Source organism: Buteo buteo, chromosome 9 (assembly GCF_964188355.1).
Source record: "Buteo buteo chromosome 9, bButBut1.hap1.1, whole genome shotgun sequence".
NCBI classification, from domain to species: Eukaryota; Metazoa; Chordata; class Aves; order Accipitriformes; family Accipitridae; genus Buteo; species Buteo buteo.
In genome coordinates this window covers 46,841,834-46,848,719 of record NC_134179.1, presented here as the reverse complement: position 1 = coordinate 46,848,719, position 6,886 = coordinate 46,841,834, and positions in this window count along the sequence as shown.

The window sequence follows — 6,886 nt, the reverse complement described above, 5'->3', positions numbered from 1 at the left end:
TAGCCGAGCCCATTTGGGCGGCGCACCGCTAGCCGAGCCCATTTGGGCGGCGCACCGCTAGCCGAGCCCATTTGGGCGGCGCACCGCTAGCCGAGCCCATTTGGGCGGCGCACCGCTAGCCGAGCCCATTTGGGCGGCGCACCGCTAGCCGAGCCCATTTGGGCGGCGCACCGCTAGCCGAGCCCATTTGGGCGGCGCACCGCTAGCCGAGCCCATTTGGGCGGCGCACCGCTAGCCGAGCCCATTTGGGCGGCGCACCGCTAGCCGAGCCCATTTGGGCGGCGCACCGCTAGCCGAGCCCATTTGGGCGGCGCACCGCTAGCCGAGCCCATTTGGGCGGCGCACCGCTAGCCGAGCCCAGCCCAGCCCATTTCAGAGTTATGTGTCTACAGAGCTCATTTCAAAGTCGTGCAATTACTAGAGCCAGTAACGCACACCCTTTCTATTAACCCACCAGCAGCTACAGTTACCTCGACGTATCTACAACTCTCCCTTCGATGCCTCGTTCTAACAGACACTTTCACTTACTTCAACACCTACGTTTACCTATGGGCACTAAATGCGCATGCTTCGCTCTACACTTGCCTTTGTGATTGCCATTAGTACAGTGATTCTCACAAGGAGACCTCATTACCTGTCTTTTTTTCATTTTCTTTTTTTTTTTTTCCTTCATTTGGTCCATTACTGATTCCACATACATTCAGCTATGTCAGTAGTTACAGTCCAATTCTACAATGTACTTTTTCTACAATATATAGAACAGACTTATGGCCTCACTGCTCAAATATTTGACACTATTAGTTTTATTCCTCTTTTAAGCATTATTTTTACAAATACATTTAAACTCCAAAAATTTAGCATTACCTTCAGAAGAAATGCCACTATTTAGGACCTGCAATTCTCTACAGAGCGGTCCTTTCCACATTCCTCGCTCCTGTTACATCCATCACTGCACATCCAGAAGTTTTACTCCTTGTGGTAACATTACCTGCACGACCCCCGTTCCCAGGCAGAAAACGAGTGAGCTCCGCTCATCTTGACAGACTGTCCGCTTCCACACCTCGGCACAAAAACAGAAATCGAAAAGTATCGTTACATCACAAACTACAAAGAGCACCCAAATATTTTGCAAACCCACCACAGAAAAATACAGTTACACTCATGCACTTCACAGCCCTGGCCTACTCCATGCTGGCCATCTAGTCCAACTCCCCCCACCCTTCACCCGCAAAATCCTCAACTGTCTTCCAAAGACCATCCACCAAACAACATATTTCCCTGTGCTGACTGGCAATTACCACATTCCAGGGCAGTGCTCCATGGGAACACCGTTCCTGGGAGCCTTGAAAAAAATCGCCCTGCCTGTGAAAACCCCGGCCCGAGCCTGACCCCCATCCGAACATTGGCGATGAACATCGCCTCACAGAGCAGCCAGGACTGGGGGAAGAAAAAAAAAAAACCTGGCTGGGGGGCGAAAAAAAAAAATTCCCCAGCTAGAGTTTTTTTATTCTAATTGTATTTTTTTTCAATTCTAATTCCCTGGAAAACATCTCACCTGTACAACCTGAAAGGAAAAAAAAACATTAAAAAGTCAAAACACATAACCCTACAAGGTTACACACATTCACAACACACTACGCATTGACATCGCATGCACACCAGCCCTCGCTCTCAACTCATCCATCCAACTGCCTGCCATTCTCAAGGGGCCATGGCCCTGCCTGCCAGAACCGTGGCCCAAGCCTGACCCCCGTCCAAACATTGGCCATGAACATCACCTCACAGAGCGGCCAGGACCAGGGGAAAAAAAAAAAAAACGCAGCTGGGGGAAAAAAAAAAAAAAATCCCCTGGCTGGGGATTTTTTATTCTAATTGTATTTTAATTTTTCCTAGTTGCCTAACAAACATCTCTACATCCACCCTGCAAGAGACCACTGAAAAGATAAACCACGTAACCCCACAAAGTTACACACATTCACAACACACCACTCATTCAGATCACGCGCATACTAGCCCTCACTCTCAACTAACCCATCCCGCAGCCAAAGGGTGTCAAGGGGCCATCGCCCCTTACTCACAGCACCCGGGGCCTCAAAAATCACCCTGCCTTCAAAACCCCCGACCCCAGCCCAACCTCCTTCCAAGCTCCCCACAAACTACCCTTCCGTTACAGCAACGCTTCAACACACACCATCTGCACCATACACAGATTTTCAACCAGATACTTAGCTTCCATAGTGGCACTTGTCACAGTCCAACCTCCGTAGCAGCCACATCGCCTAAACACAAGGTTCCTTCAAACGCCTCATGGCCTGTGATCACCTGCAAAACCAACACACAAAACTCTTGAATATGCACTTCACCCTCAGCATAAAAAGAAATCTTCCACAGCTCCAAACACCTGCTTCCCACCGATTCCAAAAACAAAAACCTCAATGCCTTCACCATTTCTAGAAGCTTACCACAAAGTGTCCACATAAACAATATTAACACCCACGCCCAATTACTGCCTTACTATATTCTACCTCACAATCTACTTGCAATCCACTCCCCTACTGGCATGCAATGTCTCAAAAATCTTTTAACCCTCGATGCTAGCAATCTAGACATATCAACATTTCACCCATAGACTCTTATCGCTGTTCCACCTACCCCTGACTCTACAGCCCCGGGCAGAGCAGCTCCAAGCCAAGTGCACCCATGCACAGACCAACACAACACAGAACACTACAGACAAGGCGATTCAAAAAGAGAGAGAAAACTCTCAGCAAGAAGAATGACCCCCAGGCGTGAGGTGCCGTCCGGCAAATTGACCTACAGCGCCCAAAACCACGAAGCAAGGAGGCTCTATGACAGCCCCAAAGAAGAAGCAGCAAAAGTAACGGCCCGTTACAAGATGGTACTGTCAAAACCAAGATGATGGATGCGCCAGAAGCCTGGCATCAAGACCTAGAAACATCAAGGTGCAGGGAAGAACTCCCAGTCCAAGACAACACACGGCTAGAGAGCAGAGCTGCCAAAGCAGCCCGGAAGAGTGCTGCAAAAGAGAACCAGCGGGAACCTTCTGACACCAATCCACGCTTTACAGCTCTGAGCACAAGAAAAGAAGCAGATGACTGGCACAGTGCCGATGAGTAAGGGCATTCGAGACCCTAGGGACGGTGCCCAAAGCGCAAGCCACGCTCCTCCGGTGCAAAGAATGATGATGGCATTGAGACTCGAGGAAGGCCTAGGCACAGAAAACAGACTACACAAACTACACACCACCACAGACACGGGCTGGAACTGCCCTGCCCGGCACATACTGGTCTCGGGCTGAAAAGCAACCCAATCCCTTCATCTGCCCAAACAGGACTGCTCCTGGACAGCCCTGCCCTCCTACTCTCACTTTAAAACCCCTCCTGGCAATTCCCAGCTTCATCCCTCCCTCCCAGCCTCTCCCCAGCCCGGGGCCCTCAACTTAGCTTTCAGAGGGCCGAGGGGCTGAATCCATCCTCCACAAAAATCACATAGGCTAACTGGGACGATCCGGCAGTCGCCAGGTTCCTCTTCATCATCTGCAGTGAAGACAAAAAAAAAAAAAAAAAAAAAAAAAAAGCAACAAAATCAGAAGAGGCAGCAAGTAACCCATCAGCCAACACCAACTACTTTCCCAGCCCCCCGCTTAATCACACACGCCACAGCGTTATGCTTACCTGCTCATTCCAGAGTCAGACCCTGCAGCCATCATCACTCATGGTACCTGAGACAGCAAGATACACAAAATTACCATAGCAGTCGTGAGATTCACCAGGCCCATTCTCCTCCTCCATAATCCACAGCTCACCTTGAACGCTTATCCCATTCCAAAGGTGGCCTGCACAGCGCCTGCAAAACAGAAGGTAAACGCTTAACCGAGCAACCACCTAATACTTCGATATTCAACACTGGCCCAGCCCACAACCACCTCACCTTCTCAGACTGCTCATCGGCCTGCGACTTCACCCCTCCAAGGCTGCGTGCACCACCTGCAAAAACCAAAGCAGAAGACGCATGCTGGGAGGCCGCCCAAAACCCTCAGCCTGCCCAGACCGATTCCCAACTCCCTCTCCTTTACCTTGGCCGCTCGACCACCCCACTCTGTTGTCAAGAGCTTGCCACGTCAAGGCACACGTACCACCTGCAAAAAACAAACAACAAGGGATGCTTCCAACTTTGCCAACAATGCGACACCTCCAAAGGAACAGTTCCTTTAACCCAGTAATCATGGCTCGCCTTGCCAAGACACCTCTGGTACCGATGGCCCGCTTCGCTCCTTCCTTCGTACCTTCAAAATAAAAGAAAAAAAGAACCCCATCAGCTAGTCACAGAGCCACCGGCTGCATCTTCCCTCTGATTCCACTCACGAACCCACCTTCTTATGCTGCTCCGCTCCCCTCCTCCGTCGCTCTGTGGCATGCATATTGTCCCTCTGCATCTGAAAAAAAGACATATTGAATGAGTCACCAAGATGCAGAGCAAGAACTTAACAATTCCAGAGGTCTTGATTCCATCTACGAAGACTATCTGGAGTCCAACTAGAGCCTGCCATCTTAGGGGAAATAAAAAAAAGGGCCCAAACTTTAAGCCCATCACACGCAAAACTTAACACCTTAGAGAGTCAAATCCGCTTCACTGCCCCTCAACAGCCTCTGCCACATGGCTCCAATCGTCTCCGTAAAACACTATCGGCATGGCTGTCCACACAGCCCACTGATGGCTACTCGAGCCAAGATTACTGTACAACCCTCGCCTAAACAGTCTAGGCACATCAACGTTTCACCCATAGATTCTTATCGCTGTTCCACCTACCCCTGACTCTACAGCCCCGGGCAGAGCAGCTCCAAGCCAAACACACCCGTGTACAAACACACACAACACAGAACACTACCAACAAGGCGATTCAAAGAGAAAACTCTCAGCAAGAATGACGACCCCCGGACGGGAGGTGCCATCCGGCAAATTGACCTACAGCGCCTAAAACCACGAAGTAAGGAGGCTCTATGACAGCCCCAAAGAAGAAGCAGCAAAAGTATCAGCCCGTTACAAGATGGTACTGTCAAAACCAAGATGATGGATGCGCCAGAAGCCTGGCATCAAGACTTAAGGATGTCAGGATGCAGGGAAGAAGTCCCTGTCCGAGAAAACGGATGGCTAGAGAGCAGAGCTGCCAAAGCAGCCCGGAAGAACACCACAAAAGAGGACCGACCAGAAGCCGCTGAGACCAATCCATGCTTTAGAGCTCCGAGCACAAGAAAAGAAGCACCTGATTGGCACAGTGCCAATGAGTAAGGGCATTCAAGACCCTAGGGACAGTGCCCGAAGCGCATGCCACGCTCCTCCGGTGTCGACGTGGAAGTCACGGACACTGCACACAATCAATATGATCAAAGCAGATGCCACTTTATTGCCCAAATAGTTTGGTTTATATAAGTATTTTAGTTCCTGCTCATGCGTAAGCCATCTGTTGATTGGTTAACATGTGCTGTCCATGCGCCTAAAACAATAATTTGATAGGATAAGGCCTTCTGATCACGCAAATGGTTCCCCCCGCCTGCATCTTGTCTTGTGTCCTGCTTTCAGTCACGTAGGCCCAACTTTGTTCAGCTTTTTGTGCTTATTTCAGCAAACTTTGTAGCAACAGTTAGCCTTGTTCTACTTTTCCTGCTCGCTTCATCAAACTTGTAGCAACAGTTAATCTTCGCTAGGTCCTTGAGGGCTGCTGCCTGCAGAGGCCTCTGGTTCACGGAATAATCAGGTCCATTGTGCCTGGATTGTTCACTATATGTCCATTGTTTTCCAAATATCCCACACTCCAGCGCAAAGACTGATGAAGGCATTGAGACTCAAGGAAGGTCTAAGCACAGAAGACAGACTACACAAACTACACGCCACCACGGACACGGGGTGGAACTGCCCTGCCTGGCACACACTGGTCTCGGGCTGAAAAGCAACCCGCTCCCTTCATCTGCCCAAACAGGACTGCTCCTGGACAGCCCTGTCCTCCTACTCTCACTTTAAAACCCCTCCCGGCAATTCCCAGCTTCGTCCCTTCCTCCCAGCCTCTCCCCAGCCTGGGGCCCTCAACTTAGCTTTCAGAGGGCCGAGGGGCTGAATCCATCATCCAGAAAAACCACATGGGCTAACTGGGATATTCCTGCACTCACCAGGCTCCTCTTTGTCATCTGCAGGGGAAAAAAAAACAAACAAAAAACCCAAACCAAACCAGAAAAGGGAGTAAGCATCCCATCATCCAACACCAACTACTTCCCCAACTCCCCCACTCCTCACAAGCACCACCGCATTACGCTTACACACTCATTGCGGAGTCAGACCCTGCAGCCGTCATCACTCGCGGTACCGAAGATAGAGACACACAAACGTGAAGAGTCACCAGCCCCACGCTCCTCCTCACTAATCCACAGCTCACCTCAAACGCTCATCCAATTCAAAGATAGCCCACACAACACCTCCAGAACGGAAGGTAAATGCTTAACCAAGCAGCCCCATAATACTTAGCTATTCAACACTGACCCGGCCGACAACCGCCTCACCTTCTCGGACCCCTCACCGCCATGCAGCTTTGCAGGAAACCTTACACCAGACTTCACGGTACGTGAAGGGTGCCTATAAGAAACCTGCAGAGGGACTTTTTACAAGGGAGTACAGCAATAGGACAAGGCAGTAACGGCTTTAGTCCTAAGGAGGGTACATTTAGTTTAGGCGTTAGGAAGACGTTTCTCACTAGGGGTGGCGAGGCACTGGAACACGTTGCCCAGAGAACCTGCGGATGCTCCCTCCCTGGAAGCATTCAAGGCCAGGTCAGATGGGGCTTTGAGCAACCTGGTCTCGCGGAAGGTGTCCCTGA